This window comes from Triturus cristatus, chromosome 7, assembly GCF_964204655.1.
Source record: "Triturus cristatus chromosome 7, aTriCri1.1, whole genome shotgun sequence".
In the NCBI taxonomy this organism is placed as follows: Eukaryota; Metazoa; Chordata; class Amphibia; order Caudata; family Salamandridae; genus Triturus; species Triturus cristatus.
In genome coordinates, this window is record NC_140590.1 from 1,190,032,867 (window position 1) to 1,190,046,208 (window position 13,342).

The following is a 13,342-nucleotide window of genomic DNA, read 5'->3' on the forward strand; positions in this document are numbered from 1 at the left end:
ATATGAGCAGATGAAGAGTAGTCTGAATTGGGTAATGAGACATTGTCTCATCTCAACCATTGTACTCAGCCAAGCCAACCACAAGCCACTTCCAATACCAGGAGAGCAGCATCAGCTGGTCTGGAAATAGTAGACATGCCACAGCACAACCTCTTTTGCAGCACCTACCAGCCACAGGTTTCTGGTTGCTTGTTCTCCTTGCTCAGGAGATCCCTGTTAGGGAGGTGACTAGCTCTTGTCTCAGACCTTTCCTAAGGTAAGGGAGTAACAAATGCACTCAGCCAGTGATCTCTATGTTGAGCTTTCTCTGCTCCGATGCTCAAACTCATCGATGCAGTATATATATCTTAGTTTTCAAGTTACTCACACTCATAGGGTGAACATGACGGGATTTTGATTCATCTTGTTTGCAGCACTAGTGTCACTGCAGGCATAAAAACAAGATGCAAAATTGCACCAAAAGCAAACACTTTGATCACAACATTTTGTCTATCTCATACAAGGATAAATGCTCATTTGCATATCGCATCATTCACATTCAGCCTCACTTACATGCAAATCTGAAGAATGTGCACATTTGATGCTAATGAATAGGCAGTGGTTAGTATTCAAGCTTCAGGCAATATCTCTTAAGATAAATTCTTGATGATTTTTGACGCTTATTAAAAGAAGAGCCAGATCAGAGTAACTTCAATTGAAGTATGTCTACTATTTGATAGTATATTTAAAAGGGACTTAGATGATTTCTTAAAATTTGTTAGCAGTTGTGAAACTGCTTGCTGTCATTTCTCTGATTTTCTGTTTACTTTAAGGAAATTACCAGCTATATTTTTGAATTTATGAAAACCATGGGGATGGCAGCCAGGCTAAATCTTGTTGCCTATTTACCATATATGTCACGTCCTTGGTACATTGTGATCTGCACCATGTGCCCTTGTGTCCTTCAGGGGGTCATAACCTCAGTATTTTTGTTGACTAGAGTGGGAGTGTGGCTTCGGTGTAGCAATAACTTCTGCTCAGGCTAAATCGTGGAAGACTCAGAAGTAGACAAGCAGGCAGATGGCCATTTACCTGACCTCCACAGCACTGTAAACTGTCATAAGAATTCCACATGCATGAGCAGTGACCATTCAATTAAAGTGCACTTCAGCTCTGTCCTGGACGCCTTAATGTAAGGTTCATCCGGAGATCTGTTTGGCTTCCCGATACTTCTTCTTGTCTAAATACTATGCCTTTCCATCTGCACCCCACACATTAAGACTCAGTAGAAATGCTGCCTGGTTTCAGACATTCTATTCTCAATTAATCGCATATCGTTAGACTCAGTAGAATCACCACTTGCTCTCTTTCATTTTTTACTGTATTCCAGCTCCAATTAATGCAACCAAAATTTTAACTTTGCTTATATTTATATTCATGATTCCTAATGCCACCAAAACGCTTTTAGTTAGAGGTTTGCCTGCCCCTCCATGCCTATATTTTTTTGACCTGCTTGTAAAATCCCTCCTTTATATGCTATTCACGAAGAACTTCTTGATTCTCTTTTGGACTATCATTCGTCACTCTCCTCCTGGACGTTTGCCAGTTTTCTGCATTGGTCTCCCCTTCCATTGTGCTTTGGATACTGCTCTGAGGTGAATATCTGTTCCTTTGAATTTTGCATTAAAAATGCTGTGGAACATAACAATACAGAAATTCTGAATCCTTTCTCATTTAGGACTTCTACTTACCTCGTAAAATCTTCCACCTCTTTGATATTTGAAGCCTGGTATTGCTGCATCCTAGCTCCATATTCTAAACTGTATATATTGCGAATCCGATACCCACCTTATCAAGTTGCTTTATACCATTGATGCCCTCACAGTCTTAGCTTTTTTTACACCTTGTTGTTGGTCAATGACTTGTCGGTCTCCCGAGTCCTTTGATGATTGGCCTGATATTTACTTATGTAAGGTTCTGAGTCTTTACAGAAGTTAGTCGCTGACCGGCTATACCAAATCTTATGAATGAAATAAAGGGGAGCTCATTTTGAAAGTTGGAGAAAATACTACACATCTTGAGTCTCATGCCTAATAGAGATGGAAACTGTTGTCTGAATAGTCACTGACATCAAGAATTTTGTGGTAAATGCCAAAAATATGTTTGAAATACTAACAGACAATTAAAACAAAATTAAGCAATTTTTAGAGAAAGGGAAGAAGAGAAGTTTTAAACTTACAAAATACAGCTTATGTAGCGTTAATGCACAGGGTCAATAAGCAAATGTCACAAAATGGAGGACGATTGTCTGAATTGTTGCAAAATGTTCAGTTTTGTGAAAAAGTGCCCTATATTTTGTATGCAACTCAGAAAGAAGAGTTGAAAAAAATACTTTATTATGATTGACACAGTACGTTTCAGACACACTAAACATATGTTCTATAGTATTTTGATTCATCTCTGCATTAACAGTGTTTTAAATTCACTTATATGCTGTGTGTTACAGGATGGATACCCAATCAATGTCCAGTGCATTGATAAAGTGAGTGGAAAATTGTCTGAAGTTTGGTGAGGAATATATCCTGGAAAATGCTAATAAAAGATGCTGTTGAGGGAATTATTATATGAGATCTATTCTGTGTTTCTGTTTGATGACAACAAAGAAGTACTGAAATCAAAGCACTGCAAGTCATTTTTTCTCAGCACTTACAGTATAGTGTGTGAAGCATATTCAATTTAGGAAAAATATGAGCAGATGAAGAGTAGTCTGAATTGGGTAATGAGACATTGTCTCATCTCAACCATTGTACTCAGCCAAGCCAACCACAAGCCACTTCCAATACCAGGAGAGCAGCATCAGCTGGTCTGGGAATAGTAGACATGCCACAGCACAACCTCTTTTGCAGCACCTGCCAGCCACAGATTTCTGGTTGCTTGTTCTCCTTGCTCAGGAGATCCCTGCTAGGGAAGTGACTAGCTCTTGTCTCAGACCTTTCCTAAGGTGAGGGAGTAACAAATGCACTCAGCCAGTGACCTCTATGTTGAGCTTCCTCTGCTCCAATGCTTAAACTCATCGATGCTGTATATATATCTTAGTTTTCAAGTTACTCACACTCATAGGGTGAACATGACGGGATTTTGATTCATCTTGTTTCCAGCGCTAGTGTCACTGCAGGCATAAAAACAAGGTGCAAAATTGCACCAAAAGCAAACACTTTGATCACAACATTTTGTCTATCTCATACAAGGATCAATGCTCATTTGCATATTGCATCATTCACATTCAGCCTCATTTACATGCAAATCTGAAGACTGTGCACATCTGATGCTAATGGATAGGCAGTGGTTAGTATTCAAGCTTCAGGCAATATGTCTTAAGATAAATTCTTGATGATTTTTGACGCTTATTAAAAGAAGAGCCAGATCAGAGTAACTTCAATTGAAGTATGTCTACTATTTCATAGTATATTTAAAAGGGACTTAGATGATTTCTTATACGTTGTTAGCAGTTGTGAAACTGCTTGCTGTCATTTCTCTGATTTTCTGTTTACTTTAAGGAAATTACCAGCTATATTTTTGAATTTATGAAAACCATGGGGATGGCAGCCAGGCTAAATCTTGTTGCCTATTTACCATATATGTCACGTCCTTGGTACATTGTGATCTGCACGACGTGCCCTTGTGTCCTTCAGGGGGTCATAACCTCAATATTTTTGTTGACTAGAGTGGGAGTGTGGCATCAGTGTAGCAATAACTTCTGCTCAGGCTAAATCGTGGAAGACTCAGAAGTAGACAAGCAGGCAGATGGCCATTTACCTGACCTCCACAGCACTGTAAACTGTCATAAGAATTCCATATGCATGAGCAGTGACCATTCAATAAAAGTGCACTTCAGCTCTGTCCTGGACGCCTTAATGTAAGGTTCATCCGGAGATCTGTTTGGCTTCCCAATACTTCTTCTTCTCTAAATACTATGCCTTTCCATCTGCACCCCACACATTAAGACTCAGTAGAAATGCTGCCCGGTTTCAGACATTCTATTCTCAATTAATCGCATATCGTTAGACTCAGTAGAATCACCACTTGCTCTCTTTCATTTTTTACTGTATTCCAGCTCCAATTAATGCAACCAAAATTTTAACTTTGCTTATTTTTATATTCATGATTCCTAATGCCACCAAAACGCTTTTAGTTAGAGGTTTTCCTGCCCCTCCATGCCTATATTTTTTTGACCTGCTTGTAAAATCCCTCCTTTATATGCTATTCACGAAGAACTTCTTGATTCTCTTTTGGACTATCATTCGTCACTCTCCTCCTGGACGTTTGCCAGTTTTCTGCATTGGTCTCTCCTTCCATTGTGCTTTGGATACTGCTCTGAGGTGAATATCTGTTCCTTTGAATTTTGCATTAAAAATGCTGTAGAACATAACAATACAGAAATTCTGAATCCTTTCTCATTTAGGACTTCTACTTACCTCGTAAAATCTTCCACCTCTTTGATATTTGAAGCCTGGTATTGCTGCATCCTAGCTCCATATTCTAAACTGTATATATTGCGAATCCGATACCCACCTTATCAAGTAGCTTTATGCCATTGATGCCCTCACAGTCTTAGCTTTTTCCACACCTTTTTGTTGGTCAATGACTTGTCCGTCTCCCGAGTCCTTTGATGATTGGCCTGATATTTACTTATGTAAGGTTCTGAGTCTTTACAGAAGTTAGTCGCTGACCGGCTATACCAAATCTTATGAATGAAATAAAGGGGAGCTCATTTTGAAAGTTGGAGAAAATACTACACATCTTGAGTCTCATGCCTAATAGAGATGGAAACTGTTGTCTGAATAGTCACTGACATCAAGAATTTTGTGGTAAATGCCAAAAATATGTTTGAAATACTAACAGACAATTAAAACAAAATTAAGCAATTTTTGGAGAAAGGGAAGAAGAGAAGTTTTAAACTTACAAAATACAGCTTATGTAGCGTTAATGCACAGGGTCAATAAGCAAATGTCACAAAATGGAGGACGATCGTCTGAATTGTTGCAAAATGTTCAGTTTTGTGAAAAAGTGCCCTATATTTTGGATGCAACTCAGAAAGAAGAGTTGAAAAAAAGACTTTATTATGATTGACACAGTACGTTTCAGACACACTAAACATATGTTCTGTAGTATTTTGATTCATCTCTGCATTAACAGTGTTTTAAATTGACTTATATGCTGTGTGTTACAGGATGGATACCCAATCAATGTCCAGTGCATTGATAAAGTGAGTGGAAAATTGTCTGAAGTTTGGTGAGGAATATTTCCTGGAAAATGCTAATAAAAGATGCTGTTGAGGGAATTATTATATGAGATCTATTCTGTGTTTCTGTTTGATGACAACAAAGAAGTACTGAAATCAAAGCACTGCAAGTAATTTTTTCTTAGCACTTACAGTATAGTGTGTGATGCATATTCAATTTAGGAAAAATATGAGCAGATGAAGAGTAGTCTGAATTGGGTAATGAGACATTGTCTCATCTCAACCATTGTACTCAGCCAAGCCAACCACAAGCCACTTCCAATACCAGGAGAGCAGCATCAGCTGGTCTGGAAATAGTAGACATGCCACCGCACAACCTCTTTTGCAGCACCTGCCAGCCACAGGTTTCTGGTTGCTTGTTCTCCTTGCTCAGGAGATCCCTGCTAGGGAGGTGACTAGCTCTTGTCTCAGACCTTTCCTAAGGTGAGGGAGTAACAAATGCACTCAGCCAGTGACCTCTATGTTGAGCTTCCTCTGCTCCGATGCTCAAACTCATCAATGCAGTATATATATCTTAGTTTTCAAGTTACTCACACTCATAGGGTGAACATGACGGGATTTTGATTCATCTTGTTTGCAGCACTAGTGTCACTGCAGGCATAAAAACAAGATGCAAAATTGCACCAAAAGCAAACACTTTGATCACAACATTTTGTCAATCTCATACAAGGATCAATGCTCATTTGCATATTGCATCATTCACGTACAGCCTCATTTACATGCAAATCTGAAGACTGTGCACATTTGATGCTAATGGATAGGCAGTGGTTAGTATTCAAGCTTCAGGCAATATGTCTCAAGATAAATTCTTGATGATTTTTGACGCTTATTAAAAGAAGAGCCAGATCAGAGTAACTTCAATTGAAGTATGTCTACTATTTCATAGTATATTTAAAAGGGACTTAGATGATTTCTTAAACGTTGTTAGCAGTTGTGAAACTGCTTGCTGTCATTTCTCTGATTTTCTGTTTACTTTAAGGAAATTACCAGCTATATTTTTGAATTTATGAAAACCATGGGGATGGCAGCCAGGCTAAATCTTGTTGCCTATTTACCATATATGTCACGTCCTTGGTACATTGTGATCTGCACGACGTGCCCTTGTGTCCTTCAGGGGGTCATAACCTCAATATTTTTGTTGACTAGAGTGGGAGTGTGGCATCAGTGTAGCAATAACTTCTGCTCAGGCTAAATCGTGGAAGACTCAGAAGTAGACAAGCAGGCAGATGGCCATTTACCTGACCTCCACAGCACTGTAAACTGTCATAAGAATTCCATATGCATGAGCAGTGACCATTCAATAAAAGTGCACTTCAGCTCTGTCCTGGACGCCTTAATGTAAGGTTCATCCGGAGATCTGTTTGGCTTCCCAATACTTCTTCTTCTCTAAATACTATGCCTTTCCATCTGCACCCCACACATTAAGACTCAGTAGAAATGCTGCCCGGTTTCAGACATTCTATTCTCAATTAATCGCATATCGTTAGACTCAGTAGAATCACCACTTGCTCTCTTTCATTTTTTACTGTATTCCAGCTCCAATTAATGCAACCAAAATTTTAACTTTGCTTATTTTTATATTCATGATTCCTAATGCCACCAAAACGCTTTTAGTTAGAGGTTTTCCTGCCCCTCCATGCCTATATTTTTTTGACCTGCTTGTAAAATCCCTCCTTTATATGCTATTCACGAAGAACTTCTTGATTCTCTTTTAGACTATCATTCGTCACTCTCCTCCTGGACGTTTGCCAGTTTTCTGCATTGGTCTCTCCTTCCATTGTGCTTTGGATACTGCTCTGAGGTGAATATCTGTTCCTTTGAATTTTGCATTAAAAATGCTGTAGAACATAACAATACAGAAATTCTGAATCCTTTCTCATTTAGGACTTCTACTTACCTCGTAAAATCTTCCACCTCTTTGATATTTGAAGCCTGGTATTGCTGCATCCTAGCTCCATATTCTAAACTGTATATATTGCGAATCCGATACCCACCTTATCAAGTAGCTTTATGCCATTGATGCCCTCACAGTCTTAGCTTTTTCCACACCTTGTTGTTGGTCAATGACTTGTCCGTCTCCCGAGTCCTTTGATGATTGGCCTGATATTTACTTATGTAAGGTTCTGAGTCTTTACAGAAGTTAGTCGCTGACCGGCTATACCAAATCTTATGAATGAAATAAAGGGGAGCTCATTTTGAAAGTTGGAGAAAATACTACACATCTTGAGTCTCATGCCTAATAGAGATGGAAACTGTTGTCTGAATAGTCACTGACATCAAGAATTTTGTGGTAAATGCCAAAAATATGTTTGAAATACTAACAGACAATTAAAACAAAATTAAGCAATTTTTGGAGAAAGGGAAGAAGAGAAGTTTTAAACTTACAAAATACAGCTTATGTAGCGTTAATGCACAGGGTCAATAAGCAAATGTCACAAAATGGAGGACGATCGTCTGAATTGTTGCAAAATGTTCAGATTTGTGAAAAAGTGCCCTATATTTTGGATGCAACTCAGAAAGAAGAGTTGAAAAAAAGACTTTATTATGATTGACACAGTACGTTTCAGACACACTAAACATATGTTCTGTAGTATTTTGATTCATCTCTGCATTAACAGTGTTTTAAATTGACTTATATGCTGTGTGTTACAGGATGGATACCCAATCAATGTCCAGTGCATTGATAAAGTGAGTGGAAAATTGTCTGAAGTTTGGTGAGGAATATATCCTGGAAAATGCTAATAAAAGATGCTGTTGAGGGAATTATTATATGAGATCTATTCTGTGTTTCTGTTTGATGACAACAAAGAAGTACTGAAATCAAAGCACTGCAAGTAATTTTTTCTTAGCACTTACAGTATAGTGTGTGATGCATATTCAATTTAGGAAAAATATGAGCAGATGAAGAGTAGTCTGAATTGGGTAATGAGACATTGTCTCATCTCAACCATTGTACTCAGCCAAGCCAACCACAAGCCACTTCCAATACCAGGAGAGCAGCATCAGCTGGTCTGGAAATAGTAGACATGCCACCGCACAACCTCTTTTGCAGCACCTGCCAGCCACAGGTTTCTGGTTGCTTGTTCTCCTTGCTCAGGAGATCCCTGCTAGGGAGGTGACTAGCTCTTGTCTCAGACCTTTCCTAAGGTGAGGGAGTAACAAATGCACTCAGCCAGTGACCTCTATGTTGAGCTTCCTCCGCTCCGATGCTCAAACTCATCAATGCAGTATATATATCTTAGTTTTCAAGTTACTCACACTCATAGGGTGAACATGACGGGATTTTGATTCATCTTGTTTGCAGCACTAGTGTCACTGCAGGCATAAAAACAAGATGCAAAATTGCACCAAAAGCAAACACTTTGATCACAACATTTTGTCAATCTCATACAAGGATCAATGCTCATTTGCATATTGCATCATTCACGTACAGCCTCATTTACATGCAAATCTGAAGACTGTGCACATTTGATGCTAATGAATAGGCAGTGGTTAGTATTCAAGCTTCAGGCAATATCTCTTAAGATAAATTCTTAATGATTTTTGACGCTTATTAAAAGAAGAGCCAGATCAGAGTAACTTCAATTGAAGTATGTCTACTATTTGATAGTATATTTAAAAGGGACGTAGATGATTTCTTAAAATTTGTTAGCAGTTGTGAAACTGCTTGCTGTCATTTCTCTGATTTTCTGTTTACTTTAAGGAAATTACCAGCTATATTTTTAAATTTATGAAAACCATGGGGATGGCAGCCAGGCTAAATCTTGTTGCCTATTTACCATATATGTCACGTCCTTGGTACATTGTGATCTGCACCACGTGCCCTTGTGTTCTTCAGGGTCTCATAACCTCAGTATTTTTGTTGACAAGAGTGGGAGTGTGGCATCAGTGTAGCAATAACTTCTGCTCAGGCTAAATCGTGGAAGACTCAGAAGTAGACAAGCAGGCAGATGGCCATTTACCTGATCTCCACAGCACTGTAAACTGTCATAAGAATTCCACATGCATGAGCAGTGACCATTCAATAAAAGTGCACTTCAGCTCTGTCCTGGACGCCTTAATGTAAGGTTCATCCGGAGATCTGTTTGGCTTCCCAATACTTCTTCTTCTCTAAATACTATGCCTTTCCATCTGCACACCACACATTAGGACTCAGTAAAAATGCTGCCCGGTTTCAGACATTCTATTCTCAATTAATCGCATATCGTTAGACTCAGTAGAATCACCACTTGCTCTCTTTCATTTTTTACTGTATTCCAGCTCCAATTAATGTAACCAAAATTTTAACTTTGCTTATATTTATATTCATGATTCCTAATGCCACCAAAACGCTTTTAGTTAGAGGTTTTCCTGCCCCTCCATGCCTATATTTTTTTGACCTGCTTGTAAAATCCCTCCTTTACATGCTATTCACGAAGAACTTCTTGATTCTCTTTTGGACTATCATTCGTCACTCTCCTCCTGGACGTTTGCCAGTTTTCTGCATTGGTCTCTCCTTCCATTGTACTTTGGACACTGCTCTGAGGTGAATATCTGTTCCTTTGAATTTTGCATTAAAAATGCTGTAGAACATAACAATACAGAAATTCTGAATCCTTTCTCATTTAGGACTTCTACTTACCTCGTAAAATCTTCCACCTCTTTGATATTTGAAGCCTGGTATTGCTGCATCCTAACTCCATATTCTAAACTGTATATATTGCGAATCCGATACCCACCTTATCAAGTTGCTTTATGCCATTGATGCCCTCACAGTCTTAGCTTTTTTCACACCTTGTTGTTGGTCAATGACTTGTCGGTCTCCCGAGTCCTTTGATGATTGGCCTGATATTTACTTATGTAAGGTTCTGAGTCTTTACAGAAGTTAGTCGCTGACCGGCTATACCAAACCTTATGAATGAAATAAAGGGGAGCTCATTTTGAAAGTTGGAGAAAATACTACACATCTTGAGTCTCATGCCTAATAGAGATGGAAACTGTTGTCTGAATAGTCACTGACATCAAGAATTTTGTGGTAAATGCCAAAAATATGTTTGAAATACTAACAGACAATTAAAACAAAATTAAGCAATTTTTGGAGAAAGGGAAGAAGAGAAGTTTTAAACTTACAAAATACAGCTTATGTACCGTTAATGCACAGGGTCAATAAGCAAATGTCACAAAATGGAGGACGATCGTCTGAATTGTTGCAAAATGTTCAGTTTTGTGAAAAAGTGCGCTATATTTTGGATGCAACTCAGAAAGAAGAGTTGAAAAAAAGACTTTATTATGATTGACACAGTACGTTTCAGACACACTAAACATATGTTCTGTAGTATTTTGATTCATCTCTGCATTAACAGTATTTTAAATTGACTTATATGCTGTGTGTTACAGGATGGATACCCAATCAATGTCCAGTGCATTGATAAAGTGAGTGGAAAATTGTCTGAAGTTTGGTGAGGAATATATCCTGGAAAATGCTAATAAAAGATGCTGTTGAGGGAATTATTATATGAGATCTATTCTGTGTTTCTGTTTGATGACAACAAAGAAGTACTGAAATCAAAGCACTGCTAGTAATTTTTTCTTAGCACTTACAGTATAGTGTGTGATGCATATTCAATTTAGGAAAAATATGAGCAGATGAAGAGTAGTCTGAATTGGGTAATGAGACATTGTCTCATCTCAACCATTGTACTCAGCCAAGCCAACCACAAGCCACTTCCAATACCAGGAGAGCAGCATCAGCTGGTCTGGAAATAGTAGACATGCCACCGCACAACCTCTTTTGCAGCACCTGCCAGCCACAGGTTTCTGGTTGCTTGTTCTCCTTGCTCAGGAGATCCCTGCTAGGGAGGTGACTAGCTCTTGTCTCAGACCTTTCCTAAGGTGAGGGAGTAACAAATGCACTCAGCCAGTGACCTCTATGTTGAGCTTCCTCTGCTCCGATGCTCAAACTCATCAATGCAGTATATATATCTTAGTTTTCAAGTTACTCACACTCATAGGGTGAACATGACGGGATTTTGATTCATCTTGTTTGCAGCACTAGTGTCACTGCAGGCATAAAAACAAGATGCAAAATTGCACCAAAAGCAAACACTTTGATCACAACATTTTGTCAATCTCATACAAGGATCAATGCTCATTTGCATATTGCATCATTCACGTACAGCCTCATTTACATGCAAATCTGAAGACTGTGCACATTTGATGCTAATGAATAGGCAGTGGTTAGTATTCAAGCTTCAGGCAATATCTCTTAAGATAAATTCTTAATGATTTTTGACGCTTATTAAAAGAAGAGCCAGATCAGAGTAACTTCAATTGAAGTATGTCTACTATTTGATAGTATATTTAAAAGGGACTTAGATGATTTCTTAAAATTTGTTAGCAGTTGTGAAACTGCTTGCTGTCATTTCTCTGATTTTCTGTTTACTTTAAGGAAATTACCAGCTATATTTTTAAATTTATGAAAACCATGGGGATGGCAGCCAGGCTAAATCTTGTTGCCTATTTACCATATATGTCACGTCCTTGGTACATTGTGATCTGCACCACGTGCCCTTGTGTTCTTCAGGGTCTCATAACCTCAGTATTTTTGTTGACAAGAGTGGGAGTGTGGCATCAGTGTAGCAATAACTTCTGCTCAGGCTAAATCGTGGAAGACTCAGAAGTAGACAAGCAGGCAGATGGCCATTTACCTGACCTCCACAGCACTGTAAACTGTCATAAGAATTCCACATGCATGAGCAGTGACCATTCAATAAAAGTGCACTTCAGCTCTGTCCTGGACGCCTTAATGTAAGGTTCATCCGGAGATCTGTTTGGCTTCCCAATACTTCTTCTTCTCTAAATACTATGCCTTTCCATCTGCACACCACACATTAAGACTCAGTTAAAATGCTGCCCGGTTTCAGACATTCTATTCTCAATTAATCGCATATCGTTAGACTCAGTAGAATCACCACTTGCTCTCTTTCATTTTTTACTGTATTCCAGCTCCAATTAATGTAACCAAAATTTTAACTTTGCTTATATTTATATTCATGATTCCTAATGCCACCAAAACGCTTTTAGTTAGAGGTTTTCCTGCCCCTCCATGCCTATATTTTTTTGACCTGCTTGTAAAATCCCTCCTTTACATGCTATTCACGAAGAACTTCTTGATTCTCTTTTGGACTATCATTCGTCACTCTCCTCCTGGACGTTTGCCAGTTTTCTGCATTGGTCTCTCCTTCCATTGTACTTTGGACACTGCTCTGAGGTGAATATCTGTTCCTTTGAATCTTGCATTAAAAATGCTGTAGAACATAACAATACAGAAATTCTGAATCCTTTCTCATTTAGGACTTCTACTTACCTCGTAAAATCTTCCACCTCTTTGATATTTGAAGCCTGGTATTGCTGCATCCTAACTCCATATTCTAAACTGTATATATTGCGAATCCGATACCCACCTTATCAAGTTGCTTTATGCCATTGATGCCCTCACAGTCTTAGCTTTTTTCACACCTTGTTGTTGGTCAATGACTTGTCGGTCTCCCGAGTCCTTTGATGATTGGCCTGATATTTACTTATGTAAGGTTCTGAGTCTTTACAGAAGTTAGTCGCTGACCGGCTATACCAAACCTTATGAATGAAATAAAGGGGAGCTCATTTTGAAAGTTGGAGAAAATACTACACATCTTGAGTCTCATGCCTAATAGAGATGGAAACTGTTGTCTGAATAGTCACTGACATCAAGAATTTTGTGGTAAATGCCAAAAATATGTTTGAAATACTAACAGACAATTAAAACAAAATTAAGCAATTTTTGGAGAAAGGGAAGAAGAGAAGTTTTAAACTTACAAAATACAGCTTATGTACCGTTAATGCACAGGGTCAATAAGCAAATGTCACAAAATGGAGGACGATCGTCTGAATTGTTGCAAAATGTTCAGTTTTGTGAAAAAGTGCGCTATATTTTGGATGCAACTCAGAAAGAAGAGTTGAAAAAAAGACTTTATTATGATTGACACAGTACGTTTCAGACACACTAAACATATGTTCTGTAGTATTTTGATTCATCTCTGCATT

General features: G+C 38.5%; 5 non-coding genes across 5 annotated transcripts; all 5 read right to left on the reverse strand.

Moving 5' to 3' along the window:
* Positions 1-5: 5 nt before the first annotated feature.
* Positions 6-312, reverse strand: LOC146811447 (Nuclear RNase P). The gene has a single exon (XR_014967268.1).
* A 2,417-nt stretch (positions 313-2,729) lies between these two features.
* On the reverse strand, positions 2,730-3,036 carry LOC146811448 (Nuclear RNase P). Its single transcript, XR_014967180.1, has one exon.
* A 2,417-nt stretch (positions 3,037-5,453) lies between these two features.
* On the reverse strand, positions 5,454-5,760 carry LOC146811449 (Nuclear RNase P). The gene has a single exon (XR_014967198.1).
* A 2,417-nt stretch (positions 5,761-8,177) lies between these two features.
* Positions 8,178-8,484, reverse strand: LOC146811450 (Nuclear RNase P). Its single transcript, XR_014967210.1, has one exon.
* A 2,417-nt stretch (positions 8,485-10,901) lies between these two features.
* Positions 10,902-11,208, reverse strand: LOC146811451 (Nuclear RNase P). The gene has a single exon (XR_014967199.1).
* Positions 11,209-13,342: the final 2,134 nt, after the last annotated feature.